Source organism: Eucyclogobius newberryi, unplaced genomic scaffold (assembly GCF_026437365.1).
Source record: "Eucyclogobius newberryi isolate DKJ021-1_F unplaced genomic scaffold, fEucNew1.0.hap1 SCAF_2, whole genome shotgun sequence".
Taxonomy (NCBI): Eukaryota; Metazoa; Chordata; class Actinopteri; order Gobiiformes; family Gobiidae; genus Eucyclogobius; species Eucyclogobius newberryi.
In genome coordinates this window covers 34,830,673-34,846,485 of record NW_027315834.1, presented here as the reverse complement: position 1 = coordinate 34,846,485, position 15,813 = coordinate 34,830,673, and the positions used below count along the sequence as shown (strand labels likewise).

General features: G+C 39.0%; 1 protein-coding gene across 2 annotated transcripts in view; it reads left to right on the top strand.

The window, feature by feature from the left end:
* The window catches only part of magi2a (membrane associated guanylate kinase, WW and PDZ domain containing 2a), a 174,445-nt gene that overhangs the window by 104,993 nt on the left and 53,639 nt on the right, over positions 1–15,813 (top strand). The window lies entirely within an intron of this gene.

The following is a 15,813-nucleotide window of genomic DNA, read 5'->3' as shown; positions in this document are numbered from 1 at the left end:
GTGTGTATCTCTGACTCACTGTCTTCCTTTTCTGCTCTTGGAACCAAAGCATGGCATAGTGAAGATAAACCAGCTCCTTTGTCTGTCTCCCACTCCGTTCAAGGTTGTTTGTGAATGTTTCCTTGGCAGATGCTTTTCCCACAATGCACTGGGTCCATTACAAAAGCTTTAATTTTAGATAAATGGGAAATAATGAGACAAGTAATGTAAAAAAATGGCAAACATGAGATGGTTTTGTTTAGAAAACACAAACTAGTGGCACATGCATCTAAGACAAAAGCCAAAAATATTAATCAATTAGTCCACAGCAGTAAATTATTACACGCCGCTTACTGTAATTAACAAGAGGCTCACTTACGGTAATGATTCTGTCTTCTCCAGTTTTATGCTTGCTTTTTGGAAAATTAGAGTTTGAATAATACTGTGTAACTTCTTACAAAATTGTTTTGTTTTTACCATAGAACCTGTTTGTATTAAAGTAAATGACGCTAATGTCTCTAAAAGTTCCAATTGTTGTAAACCTTCAAATTCAACTTTTAATGGTGCAGTCATCTAAATGGAGGATTTCAACACTGGTCTTATGTAAGACCCTTATGTAGAAGTGATTTATAGGTCACAAATGCCCCGCTCAGCCCTGTCCTTCTCTTTCATCTATTCATATACAACTCAGATTTACTTAATTAGTCGTCACTGTTTTTCTGGCCCTTTCTCTGAACCGTGCAAGTCGGAAGTCTGTCCTGCAACAGGAAAAAAACAGAAACATCAAGGCTAACGTTTCAAATCAAGGGCACAGGATATTTACAGTTTAGATCCGCAATTAGAATGATTGTGATTAGCAATTAGCCTCAGTTGTTTTGGTTACAAACCTTTCCCACACCCATCCACAAACCATGTGACTCTTGTATTAGTTTATACGTTCATATTGCAGTGTGTGTGCTCTCTAATGTTAACAAGTTACACATTTCACTAAATCGTTTTGACTAAACATTTTTCCCCAGCTTGACAATTTTGGTAATGTTTATATTCTTACTTCCTGGTTGGACTCGAGCAGCAGACATGACAGAGGTAATTCCACAACTGTTACCTAGCAACCATACTGTATATAATAAGATCTATACATTTCACAATAGATTTGACATGTAATGATACAGATAACGTCTATATTTTGTTAAATGATTGTTTAAACTGTGCAAAAAATGTGTCAGTTTAAACTGTCCCTGCTTTTTGTACTGAACGTCGCTTAATGATGACATCACAGAGAGATCCTGTATAAACGTGAGCTTTTGTTTTTCAGTTTACTGAGTTAAAACTGTGATAAATATTTAACACAGGGACTATACCACCAAACAAAGTAATAAATAAAAAAGCATGAGAACCTGACATATGCACTTTAATGCTCGTAGATGTGTTTAATTAAATTGTGCTTCTTGAACAGACTATTTCTTCCAATATCTATCCATCTCAAAAACATATAGACCAAGAAAGTAATCTAGTTTGAAATTGCACTTACACACGCCACAAGCTTTCTGCCGGCACTGTTCAGCTGTGTTTCATCCCTGTAGGTATCTTTTCCATAGACCTATCCGTCACTCAAACAGACAGCCTCCCGTCACTGTGCGTCGCTCCTCTGACCTACCTTTCACTTTATGGATAACCATGAGCCTATGCTGCTCCGCCAGGCGCCATTCTCATGCAGTAGCCCCTCTTGTGTCTCTCTTATTCAAATCCGTCAGTGCAGATTTGTCGGAGCCTGAGAGGATTTTGGCATTTTCCAGAAGTGATGACACCAGACCCCATCCGTCACACGCCGTCAAAGCTATTGCCTTTTTCCCGCTTTATTAAAGACAAGGCACAAAGTAATGACTACTCTGACGCGCTAAAATGGATTGAGTATATATTGGTGGTATTGTAAGGTGTTTATCAAATGTCCAAAGCGGAAATAAGCAGCAGTGGAGCTTCTTGTCTTAATGATTCTCCTGTGCCTACTCATTGATCACCATCATCTGCCTGGTCTGTGAATTTTCTTTTTTTAGATTCAGTGTTTTCAAGTCGTCTTTGAGATGGAAATGACTCGTCACATCTCCCATGATGCTTAGCTCAGTCTTCCCTCTAGGTTATTGAAATAAAAGCAACAGATTGCAGACCCTTTCCTTATTTTCTCTACAATAGTGCGCAAACTTGATATGGTTGCATTAGTAATCATGCTTCTACTTTTTTAATATTTGATCAAAAAGGCATTAAGTTGGGTTTTTCATTTTCTGGCACAGTTGTGTGTGATTAATAAATGATGAAGTTAAAGTTATAAGCCATGAATCAGCCAAAATTAAATTAAAACAAGGGGTTTGAGCTTCCTTTGAGTATCACTGCATCGTCAAACACTAATACCTCAACCAAAAATACACCTGCATTTCAGTTAGCTCTTCAAACGGCGCTAAAAATATTTCCCTCTAATAACTTGAGGTGTTGCTTAACTTTTAGAGGCTTCAGAAGAAACTAAATAAGTGATGCTACTACATTTAATTCTGCTTCAACCCCATTTTAGGATCACAAAAGCTCATAAACAAACTATCTCCTAAGGATAAATGTGATTCTAGGGGCTCTAATAATTTCTCATTTGCATATTTCTGAACTTTTCTCCTGGCTGCTTCGGGAGTTGAGGGGATGTGGTGCTGAGGGCCCATGATAAGGGGCTCCCAGCTGTTCCATGCGCACTGGCCTGATACAGTAGGTGCACACTGAGCCTTCTGCTGCGTGGTTATCTCCCGGAAAGCACACCCATTTTTTTCCTTTTTCATGCAACTCCACACACATGTGCCCACGGAAAGAGAATACAGACAATGCCTAGTCTTAGCCCTGGTTTTATGGATGGATTCGGAGTGCATTTGAATAATTCCAGTTTTTGTTTTTGCACAATGTGTGTTGGGTGGAAGACAAAGATTAGTGCTTCTCCAGAGACCTCTCTTTGTGTTCGGGGCCCACTGCGGGTTCTGTTTGAAACCAAGAGTACGAGCAGTCAAAAATGCAGGCAAACTCTGTTCAGTGGCGTTGCATTAGATGATGTGTAACAAAAGTGACTGTGATGGAGATGTAATCAAACTGAATGGGCATGCATTAGGTTAAAGTGGTTTGGGGTGAGAGATGTGTTAAATGTTACAAACCAAGCCCTGTTGATGTTCTGACAATATGTAAATTATCTTGTTTGAGTAAAATCATGTTAAGGGAGGGTTTTATCCTCATTAAATCATTCCAATAGAGTTGTTTTTGGCGTTTACACAATATTTCAGATGCCAAAAAATGCATTTTCCAAATTGCGAACCTTTATTTCCGCTTCGTTTTGAACAGTTTCTTCTCCGTCTGAAAGCCCAGAGAAAGTGTATGTGTTACCGCTAGTCCAGTCTTTGTGCTGAACCCCTTTGGTGCAGGCTTCATACTGAGATTGATTGTTTAAACGCTGCAGCACAAAACTACATCTTGTTATTGTTAATATTCCTGGCCTGTACGTTGACCTTTCTCTTCCCTTCTGTTCTCCTTTGACCGATCTCTAGTGTACAGTGAATGGCCTGAACATGTGCCCACGCTCCACTCAGCTGTCATTAGAGCTAACACAAAGAGGCAGATTAACGCTTCAGGTCTACACAGGTGCGAGAGGAAAAAGGCTTAACATAAGAATGAAGAATGAATGCTCCACTGTTATTTCCCAGTTCTACTCTAAATAACCGCCATAGTGGTTCAAAAACTGTTTAACAAAAATGTATTTAACTTTTGCATAGTAGATGCTTGACTTGTGTATAGCAAACCAACATGTTCCATATGTTATATGATGAAATGCATATAATTATTCCTAAACCAGATGGTGCGATGGCTGTTGTGGTGTAACCTTACGTGTCCTTTAAAACTAGAAGCATTGTAGGAAGCAAGGATTGTCATTAGTAGCTAAGCACACACAGAAGCATGTCTTTTTATGGACGATTTGCTGCTTTGATTCACCCAATGTAACGTCTGTCAACTTTGCAGATACTTGGGATATATGATGTGTGATGATTTCAGAGGATTAGGCCCGGTGCAAAATAGGAAGTTGAGTTTTCTGCTTGGTGAGTGCGCCACTATACTGTATACATCTTACTTTACGTTTATCATTTAGTCACTTCATTCGTCTTAAAAAATAAGGATATTCATGCTGATTTAAAGGGGTCTGTATACAAGAAAAGGTTGTGAGTTCAAGTCCCCTTACATTGCACCTTAGTTGACTATAGTTTGTCAGTTGTGAATGAAGAATGTACCTCTTTAGGACCATCTTTGCTGGTTTAGATTACTGGAACTCCGTGTAAATGAATGGAACAAGATAATTGAATTTACGGACTGGCACAGTGATCGATAAAAATCAAGAATGCAACAATTTGACTCCTGTCCTAATTGGCAGTTGATAATGACTTTTGGAAGGTCAGTCATTCCTTTCAATCAGGCACAGGTAATGTGTCTGTTTTGTATCTTGAGTTTGAACCCTGGGAGGCATTTTAGAGTGCTTTCATGCCATGTTCCATCACAATAATAAACCTAAAAGGAAGCTTATGAACACCGTCCCATACTGATTTTATGTGTGATGGTTTGTTATTGTCCACCGTATTCCTGTGGTGCATGACCTCAATTTTGTTTTTATAGCAACAGATGTAGAGGTTGGAGATATATCAAAAAAATAGATCCTATTGCTTTTGGAAATAGGCAAAATAAGAATTGTATTGTAAAAATAAATGAAAAAAGACAGAAACATCTAGTGTAATTTCCAAAACAAGGGAGTATAACGTTATATTTATTTTGTGGTCAGTTTTATTGTCCATTCACAATCGTGCAATACTCAAACCATCTATAGACACATTTTGCACATGAAAGAGAGAATGACTGAATTACACAATATGACGATTTTTTGCCGATTGTCAGAGGAATGAGATTTTTGACTGTTTTTAATAGTATAATTACATGTTTTGAGTGCAACTTGATAACATCTACTCTAAACATCTCATATTCCCACACGTCCAGTCTAACGTCTGGGCCTTTCAGCGTCTGCCTCCTTTGCCTTCACCTGCCCAATCACTCGACCTTGTGCCGCGGTGATGGACTGCCCCGCTGGTTCGGCTCCGGTCACTTTTAAGGGCAACAAAATCTGTCTTCATGAGCAGCATCGTTTGTGATTGACTTTCGGGGCATAAACAAATCATTTCTGCTGCCGCGGTGAGAAATGTCAGAACAGTCACCAAGAATCTGTGAAAGTCCTTCGTCACCTGGACAACTGAGTCAGCCATCCATCTCCTGTCAAGACCCAATCTGGAGTCATTTTTATCCCCGTCTATGTGGAAGCCTCCGCTGATCCCCGGGGGGGTGTCTTTTTGTATTTATTAGTATTAAGCAGCTTACAGTTCTCCCATCATCCTTTCACTCCTGCTGTGGAGCCTCTGCCTCCTGATAGAAGACTTATACATATATTATTCATGTGATTGACTCGTCCTAATCGCCTCACAAGTGGAGGAAATTAATCATTCCTGAAAATCCCATCATTTGCATTTGTCCCAGGAGTTTCTGCTCCAGGGCAATTGTTTCTCCCCCCACCCCAACATGAAGCTTTATGAGGTGGGACTTTTGAGTCAAATTGTCCAGTAACAATTGATTAATCGCAACTAATCAATTATTTCAATAATCGTCAATTCTATTGGTATAATGTTTGGATGCAAACTGAATTATTTCATCCTGACTTGACTTTTTAGAAAGACTTATTCATTTAAATATCAAACAGAATCTCTTAAATATTTAGGTGTAGTTCTCCATAAAGATGATCAAGAAAGACCTTGAAAATTGGACTGTTATCCCAAACGTCTAAGTCAAAGGATTGAAACTATGAACATTTCTGTATCTGTTCCAAACTCTCCCAATTTCCATCCCCAACTGGCTGTTTGAAGAATGAAATAAGTCGCTCTCTGGATTTTTATTGCAGGCAAAAACCCTTCTGATGCATCAAAACTCTACAACGATCAAAAGAAATTGGAGGTTCGGGTTTTTGTTGTCTGAAAAATGACTTTTAAATCAGTTTCAAATCAGAGCGTTGCTGTTCTGGTGTGATCCAGAATATGAAGCTCAATGGAGGAATATTAAGTTTAATGTCATGCCGTGTGTTCGGGGCTTTACTGGCAGATAATAAACAGTTGGGTCAAAACATACAAACAGACAAATATGTTAAAATCTTAAACTGGTTAGCCCATAATCACATTCTTTCACCTAACAGCACAGATCTGAGATTTAAAGCCTGGAAAACAAACAAAATGCATTTGTTTAACCAAATTATAAAAGAAAATCAATTTGAAAAATCCTTTGAGTTGGAGAAATGGGACTTTTAAGTATTTACAGATAAGGAGTTATTATAACCAAGAAATGAAACAAAGCAACAGCAATTATAACCCTACTACTGAATTATTTTCTAAGGCATATACATCCGAACTTTAAAGGGAGCTGTATCTAAATTATAGAAATGTAGATGATAATGAGATGTCAACATTATTCATTCAGGTCACTATATATTTGTAAGAACTAAAAACAAGTGATTATTTAAAAAGTACTAATATTTTTAATTCAAGCTTTAGTCCAAAAAATATACCTATGTAAAATACCTTTTTACCTTTTTATCTGGCTGTTTTTGTCATATTAACTTTATTTTGTCATTCAGAAAGTTTTTTTTTTTTTTTTAGTAGTCTAGAATAGTAACATGTTAGCCAATAGGAATAATAGAAAATTAAAGATGTATCTGATGTTTGTTCGCGTCTCATTAATCGTGTAATGAATACTTAACATTGGATATCGTGCCATCCCTACATGACTTTAATTTGATGATTTTCTCCTGCACATGTGTCAGTGCAGCATCAGGACTGCATGTGATTCAGTGAAATGCAGAGTTATACCTGGAGTTACACAGTATAGATCCAAGACTTTTTTTTTTTACTGACTTTGTTTTGATCTTTATAAAGCTTGTCTCTGAAATTGGATTGGACATGGTGTGAAACGAAGAATGGTGCTCCGTGAGGAGTAACTGCCTTCTCGGGCTCTCTCACCTCTTGCGTGACTCAGCAGGCCCTTCACCATTAAACTCCATAGAAGGAAGAACCTAATTACACGGCTGAAAGTGACCATAGTGAACACTGTTAAAAGGATCCAATTAAAGACGGTGCGGCCGGGGATTATTTGTGGAGGTGGAATTTGATCTGCCGCACTCTCCGAGAGTCCATTGGCCAATCAATCAGGAGGAGAAAGGAAAGAGGGAGGGGCTTCGAGCAGCGCAAGTAATTGGCTCCTAAATTAACAACGGCTTGTATCAAACAGAAAGTGAAGAGCAATAAGAAGGAGACTGCTTATGTCGAGTTAGTGACACATAGAGATGTAGGCCTGTCAAGATTTTTCGGTTAATCGATAATCGTGATTATTCAGGTCATAATGTAATCCTAATAAATAAGAACGTAAAAAAGTAATTGTGAAAAAAGTTGTATGCTAAATTAAGTTGGGAATAGTTAGGGATGATGTATTGGTTATCGGTGACATCTATGATATTGAATGTTTCCCCCAGATATCCGTATCGGATATTGAAAACTTAGCAGATGTATAAGGTGAACTTTATTGTCCCCGAGAGGGTATTCGTCTTGGGCAACAGTGCCACTTTAGCCGCCCCACACACAGTCACAATCACTCAGAACAATACACAGACGTAATTCATGTTTACAATATCCACTTCCTGGTAAGTCTGTGTGTGCTAGAGATGGGAAGATTGACCGATTTGCATCGATGCACCGGCTTGAGTATGTGCGATATGTGTCAGTAGAAGTGTGATAGATCGTTGCAATTCAAGTGACAAAATGACGGTGCATCTGACTTTGTATTGTTTTCTCGGTCAATCTAGATTCCTCCAAAGCTGACGTTGCTAATGCTATCGCTAACGCCCAGAGCAGTTGAAACGCTCACGGAGGAGGCTGTATGCAGCTAAAAACAGTATTATTGACAGACATAGTATTTGGTTTACCTCTTCGTTGTCTTCACTGAGCCTTAAAAGTGAAATCCAAAATTTGGTCAAATCGGGCCGATGCTTTTTAGCCGTGCGCTCTCAGGCTCCACCCCTTTTTACATGCCTCAAAAATAAATAGTATGGGCAAAAAACATTGCCTTTATGAACTAACAGATGCCTTTAACATACATATATACATACAAATAAAACCTTGTGTATTGTGATCATATTTTGTTGATATTGAGTAGTTATTCATATTTCTTTGCTGCAGGTGGTCACATTCATTGTACTTTTTCTTCTAATTCCAAAGCCAGAGAGAGTGAAAGATGGAACTTCACATAATACAAATACAACAATTGTGTTGCAGTGGAGATTGTTTTACAGAATAATTCATCACATTGAAGGTTGCCCTGAAACAGAACCATTGCAGTGGTGGATACAGTGGTGCCGCAGCATGATTGGACCAGAGGTGAAAGGTCAAATGGAAACGCTTAACCTCTGGGGTCACAGTTCCTCGAGGTATCTGCTGTGAGATGATCACCACAGTGCAGTGCAATGATTATTCTTTCCTCTCTGACCCATGGGCCTGTTCCTGACTCTATCCAACAAGGTTACACTCAACAGCTAAAGCGTACAAAGTGCCTTTTTACAGTATTCGAAAGGAGGATTCCATAGCAATACTAAAAGTGAAAAAAGACTTGGCTTTGATTGAGGTTGAGGCACATTTTTGCACAACCCTGATGCACCGTGAACATATTGTCTATATCAAGGTACTCCCAAAAAAATATTGAGTTTAATCGCCCAGGCCTGTTGTGTTGTAGCAGAGCCAGCTGGAGGGTTAGGGCCGCATGGTTAATGGTGGCGTGCTGCAAATGAATAAAACGTTTGGTTGTAGGACGTCCTGACAAACAGATTGTGTCATTGGGGGGTAATGTGCCTGAACAAGCGTGGCCCTGACTGAGGGGGATTAGGCTGACGCAGCAGCGCCTCCACATCACTGATCATTGTATACACACGTACAGCGAGCATGGACACCACAGTCACAGAAGTATAATAACATACTGTATTGTGAGTAAAGTCAAAGTAAAGTGAAGAGGTGTTGGGTATTATTTAAGGTGAGACACTACAGGCAAAACAAAATTTAAGGAGGGTCTGTCTCAACATACAAGCTTTCATGAGGAAAATATTTACAGGACGTTGAAATTTCAATGGCATAATTATTCTCATAATGCATTTTTCTCCCTTAAAGTTGCACCCACTCACATCAAACTTTACAATCTTTGAATTCAGCAAGGTTTTGATGGCTTATACAGAAGGATTTATTCATGTCTAATCTTTAGCCTGATTCATTAAGTTTAAACTCAGAAAGAGAAAATAAAATACAATTTTATGCCAGTTTTAATGGTCATAACAAATGATTTTTGTGTAAAATGCTTCTGTTAAGTTGATTACACTCATTAACAACATTTATCACAAATGGGTCATTCTCTTTTAGTCTTGAATGGTAGTAACAATGATAGTAATTGTCCAACTCGATGGCGTGATGTTTGATTTGATAAAGCGATACCCTTTTTTTTTGCCAAAAGTCATTTTCATTGGAAAATAATAACTCGTACATTATGTTACCACGTGGTCTTAAAGAGCTTTCTCAAACTGTTCAGGAAATGTCAAATTCTGTCCTGTTTCTGAATGAGTTTTTCTTCCCAGTATCAATACTTCTTTCTCAATTGAGTATCTAGTTTTGATGCTATAGTTTTAGTATCTGATTTTCAATACCTTTGACAACCCTACTTGGCTATTCTTAGCGTTGTCAGTGCTTCTTCTCACCTCTTAAATGTTTGATTTAATTTTTACACCCTATGTCCTTAGACTTTCGGTTGAAGTTCGATGCACTGTACAGCTACAGGCGTTCTTTAAGTGAATTGTTAGAAGAGCAAGACGAAATTTCAGGGAGCTTTGGGAGATCTGATGAAAGGGTCTATTCACAGCTTGCCACCAGAGACAGCAGGAAGGATAAAGGGGATGTGACTGGGTTCTCAATGTTAACAGATGCGTATCGCCATGACATCCTCGTAAAGGTTTGTGGCTTCAGGGTATATATATTTATTCTTTTATATGAACTACTTTGTTTGACTCTTATTAACCGAGCATAGGTTTCACAGTTGATGTTTTGTTGTTACATAGCTGGAAATAAGAATCGACAAAGGAAAATAATGAATCTGGCGGTGGATGCAGACCACCGTTTCCATCAGTAAGAGTTGAAAGGGATTTTATACACGCTTGAGCTATGGACAAAATATTCAAACATATTAAAAAGATGACTAAATGTGAGCTATATATTGAAAATCATGCGTTTATTGTTTGATGTGTTCTTTCCTTTTAATCTTGGTTGTTTCTTTCCGTCATCTACTTTCTTCCCTTTTTGTCGCAACCTTTTCTACCCGTCACATTTTGCCTGGAGTTTATTGCACATATTTTATTAGTGTAGATAGTAGACGCTTGTTATGCATCATGTGTGCTTTTACTTTCGGGTACACTCAAGGCAGCTTATTTTGGAGCTTCCCCAAATCTCATCCTAAACATGTTTAATTCATCACTTAATCAATATGGATTGCTGTTTTCAATATGAGCAAAGCGGGCAGCCAATCTGTCACTGTCACCGACTCAGCAGTACTTACTCACTCACTTAAGTGTTTGGCTGCTGTGTGTTGCGCTGCCACCTGTCCTCAGGCTATTCACATTCAATGAATGAATATTTCCATAGGAGGCTCACATAGCGGTGTCAATGCTAGTCACTTCAGCGAGTCACCTTCTGCATAGCGTGGTTTGATACTAACACGAGGATTACATCTGTTTTCTTACCATTAACAGCCATGAAAATCAGAATGATGTTGCACCGATTGTGTGACTGATAAGATTTAAGCAATTGTGAGGAACTCCGTTGTGTGTTAAACAGTGTAAAATCTTGTAATCAGTTCAAGCTTCACAATCTAACATTTTTGTGGAGGTCAATCACTTGCCTCCATGGAGATGTTTTTTGCCTGGAATGTTTCACAGTATGGCATTAAACCTCCCTGCAATTATTGTTGTGTTTTTATTGCTCACATTACCAAGAAAAACATCTTTACTGCGCACGTGATCACAGATCTAACCTTGCATGGTGGCATCAGCTGCTTGTCTCCATGGAGATAGATAAGCTTTATGCCATAGTGTGGAACATTCAGGTAATCTAGTAACATCCTCGTGCATGCATGTGGCGGACTACGACAGTCTGAGGACTACGAAAAGTCTGAGGAATAAAGTCTGGCGGTAATGCAACAATTGGATGCCAACCGCCATAAAACAACAACAACAACAACAACAGACCGTGCACCTTTAACAATGATCATTCTTTTCTGGTTTGTGTTGTAATTTAATTGTAGTTAAAAGTAAATGTACTGCCTGAGCAGCTCTACTTTTCAGCTGTTACACGGTTAGTCACATTTTGCTTTGACTCAGCCGGTACTGACTTATTTTCAAGTTGAAGCAATCACTTGCTGCGTGCATGTGTCCGTGGGACTATAGATCTATTCCCTCTAAGTGTAAAATACTTGTTTCACCTGTATCAGCTTTATCACCACCTCTTTATCTCCTCTTGGCACTTCCTTGTGCTCTTGCTTCCTCTCTCCTTGCTCAGCGGGTGCAGTCATCGATATCTGTGTGTGTTGGAGCGGTGCACCCCACATCTCCTGGAGGGCACTGCTATTAATGGAATCCAGGGGAGGGCGGCGCTGGGGCAACAGGCTCCACCAGTGTGCTTGAGTGCTTAGCTTTTTCAATCTATCCCACATTACTGGCTGTCAATAAGACAGGACGCTACACAGTCAGTTTCTGAACTTGACTGAACTCTGAAGAGTCTGAAATCTGATTAGATGAGTTTGAAGAAAGGAAAAACACTGGCGTTTGGTCTAAAAGCAGACGTAGTTTGTACCTGAGACACAGAAGTTAAGATGCAGAGTAGAGGCGGTAAATAAACATCATTGTTCATGATTATTTCAGTAAAAGGGCCTTTTTGATCCCAGTTCAATGCACTTAATTAGCCCTAAATGAAATGTAATCACAGCTGATTAAGACCCTGCCTGATTCCTCAGTGAAAATCGTGAATAAGCACATTGCCACAAAGTTCCCCGAAAGCAACTTTTGGAGCTGGTTCAGGCTCTGTCCTCCATCAGTCTATTTGGCCAGAGGTGGCAGGCAGGCGCTGAATGGCAAAGTAATCCATCCCTCTAATGCAAGGGCATTAGAGCTGCCCGTCACTTCCTAATTGGCTAATGGCTAGATTAGGCTAGCTACAATAGGCCGTGCTGACACTTTCTTGGCCTGTCATAACAGTGGCTTTAGGACACAAAAGGCCAGAACCTGCCGCTTACAATGGGCCTGGGGCAATTGTCCACTCACAGAGGAGCAGTGCTGGTTTGAAGAGAGCCATGTGACCTGCAGCACCTTATCACTGCACAGTTAACCTTGTGATATGGACTTCACACAGCCTTGTGCCTCGATGTGACCCTCCATTTAATGTTAAGATGAAGCTAGTTACACACAGTCATTATGGGATGAAATGCTGTCAATGTCTTTAACTGTTTTTCGTAGTGAATAATCTACTAATTTAAAATTATAGATTATTGTAGAGGGATAACATTAACAATGATCAATCAGTAAGTACAGCAAACCCTATGAAGCAGCACTAATAAGACTGGAAATGACAGTCATATCTACCTTTAATTATAGTGACATTCAATTTATCATTCAAGACTCCACTGTTGCTAGAAGCTGGTGCATGTACAGACTTTATCTAGATATATTATATATGTTTATGTCAGACATGATTTTGTTTGATGGGATGAAATAACAAGTTTAACAGTCCTCACTGAGAGAGCCAACAGAAGTGCCCTACTCATGTTTTAAATGACTAAATTAAATCAGTCCATGTCACACACAAACGGGTAAAGAGCAGACTTTCTTGAAACGGCAGCCTGTCCAAAACAAAGATGTATAAATATGTAAAACTTGTATATTCCTAATGATTTGTATATAAATGAGATGGTGTTGTGGTTGGCGACAGCTGCTCTGTGCTGAGTGACACACAAACAGCGGTGTCATCTTTTACAAAACATCGGACCAAAACAGCAGAAATACTGGGAACATAACTCACATGGCCCAATATTCCTCCAAATTAAATACATTTTCCAACTTGAAAAGTACACCTACAACATGTCTCAACGTGGAAGCACACTGTCTGCGTTCAGTCTTGTACTGCTATACCTTTTAAGATAACGAATGCATTTTAGACAGAGAAAGTGGATACATTCTCCACACTCGGCTACATCACTTAATGGGGATTAAATGGTCGTGCTTTAATCATTTCCTCAGGGTTTTTGCACATGCTTTGACTCTGTCACAAATCCTCACACAATCTCAGCCGGACGCCTCGGGAAATTCTCTTGGTAGAAATCTTCAGTTTTTCTGCTTTTAAAAAAGGAGGCCAATGGTTCTGCTTTTTATTTTTCATTATTTTCAATGAGTCCCTCAATGTCCCTTTTGAGTGTTTTCCCATTGCCTACAGTTATTGAAGCCACTCACAGCTGGGCCCATAGTGTTTCCACTGAGCTTTTTGTCACTGGGAAAGTGCTGGCAGAGGTCATGCATTAAGTAAGGAGTTTCATTACCATACACATTTCCTGGAGATGTGTACGCTAATATATATTTCTCCTATATGAAACTATTGAAGGTGTTGCTAGTGCCTTTAGGCTTGTGTAACTGGTACTGATGGCATGCTGTAAGTTCTTCAACTCACAATACTTACATTTATTACAGTTGTTCTTCTATTTCTTTTAGTATTTGTCTGCCACAATAACACATTTGGAAGTGCAATATGCCACAATAACCCTAATTCCCAGTATACCCATTTTTAAATGAACCACATTGTAAATAAAGTTGCAATAGTGCGAACAAATACTGCAGTACTTTGTTATCATCTATATATAATGACTCGTAGATACTGCATGTTAATTATCTGACCAACATACTGAGAGAAAAATAAGTAACATTTTCTTACTAGTGAACATAAGAGGTACATATAAATATTGGGCCCAAAATGGAATCATTCACGTTTTATGATGATTGATGAAACATGTCAATTGTAAGATAAGATAAGATAATCCTTTATTGTCCACACATGGGGAAATTTCAGTGTTACAACGCAGTAGATACAGGGGGAAAGGACAGATAACGTATAGGAAGTTTCAAAAAACGATTCTTAATAAAAGAACTCTTATAAACAAAACAAAAAACTCGTATTGACAAAACTCCTCTCATATCTTAATGGGCAGGCATAAATATGAACCCTGCACTTGACTCACACAGTGTTGATTCAATTTCAGCTTAGATATGTGGCTTATTTCCTTTGTAGTTTTAACCGTATCTATCAATGTACTTTGTTGGGAAGAAAGGAGAAAGCGCATTTCAACATGTATTCAGAACAATGAAGTCTTTGGACAAATACCATAGCATCTTTGGGATGAAAACAATTGAATAAGAAAACCTTTAAAACAACAACAAAAGACAAATTTGATGCAATCGACTGCAAAGGGATTTTTGATGAGCTCAGAAGCATGACATTTACACAATAACAGCAGCCGCGGCATGTTCATTTTTTATTCATAATGTTTGTATTTTCATCACAGCGCTGCATTCAGAAAATGTCAGGAGCGGGAAACTCAATGGCATTTTTTAAGCTTTCAAGGACTATTGCCTCAAACCGTTAGATTGTTTCAAAAACAAACACACTTTTTGACCATTAATGTCCTTTCACATTAAACACGAAACACTATAATGTCCATTTAAAAAAAGCTGTGTGCAAAAATTAGCAGACATTGTGGCTCGTTGCTTTTTCCCAGTGTCACCCATGAGAAGTCCCCACCATAATGTTGCTAAATTTAGTCCTGCAACATCAAAGGTCCATTTGCACCGAGAGGGATGTTAATCTGACCATGCCAGTGCACACAACCCTGATACACACAATCCTGAGACTCTCAACCGGAGGTGCAGCGCGACAACATAAACACTTAAAGTACTAATAACGTTCCATCACTAAATAATAGTTTTCCCCACGCTCATTTACTCTTATAAGCTTCTAAAATGGCTCAGTCAGCGGGAGCCATGTGATGTTGCAGCCTCCAGGGGAACAGTGCGTCTCCACAAAACTGAATATTAACCCCTTGAGCAAAAAAAAGTGTCAACGTAGTGACCTTTTTTCCAGTAGTTTGGAATCCACATTGCCTTGGTGGAGGTGGAAAGCTTTGCTATTTAAACAGACAGTAACGGTTGTGCATTTTACACGTTTCTGTATCGATGTGGGATGACTGTTGGATGTTAATTAAAGGCCAATGACTGCGTGCTGCACGTTTGAGCTGTTCAGTGGTTCCCCCGCGGACTGTACCCACAGACGGATACTCTACAAGTCATAATTGGGGTGTTACTGCAGTGTACAGTCACACAATTTACTTAGCTCAGTGTTTTTTTTATAACAAGTCTCATTAGTGCACAGTGTGACAGTATTTAACAAGTGCTTATTTCCAGGTATCTTGCAGATAAGTGGACTATAAATTGTGTGTTTTTTACAGTGATAATATTTTTAACACTTGTGCATTGCAGTCAAGTGACAGAATGGCAGCTCCTGTCAGAAGCGCCGCGTCTCGCTCGTCAGTGCGATGCAAATGGACAAGATTACTGCGCTTGGTGTT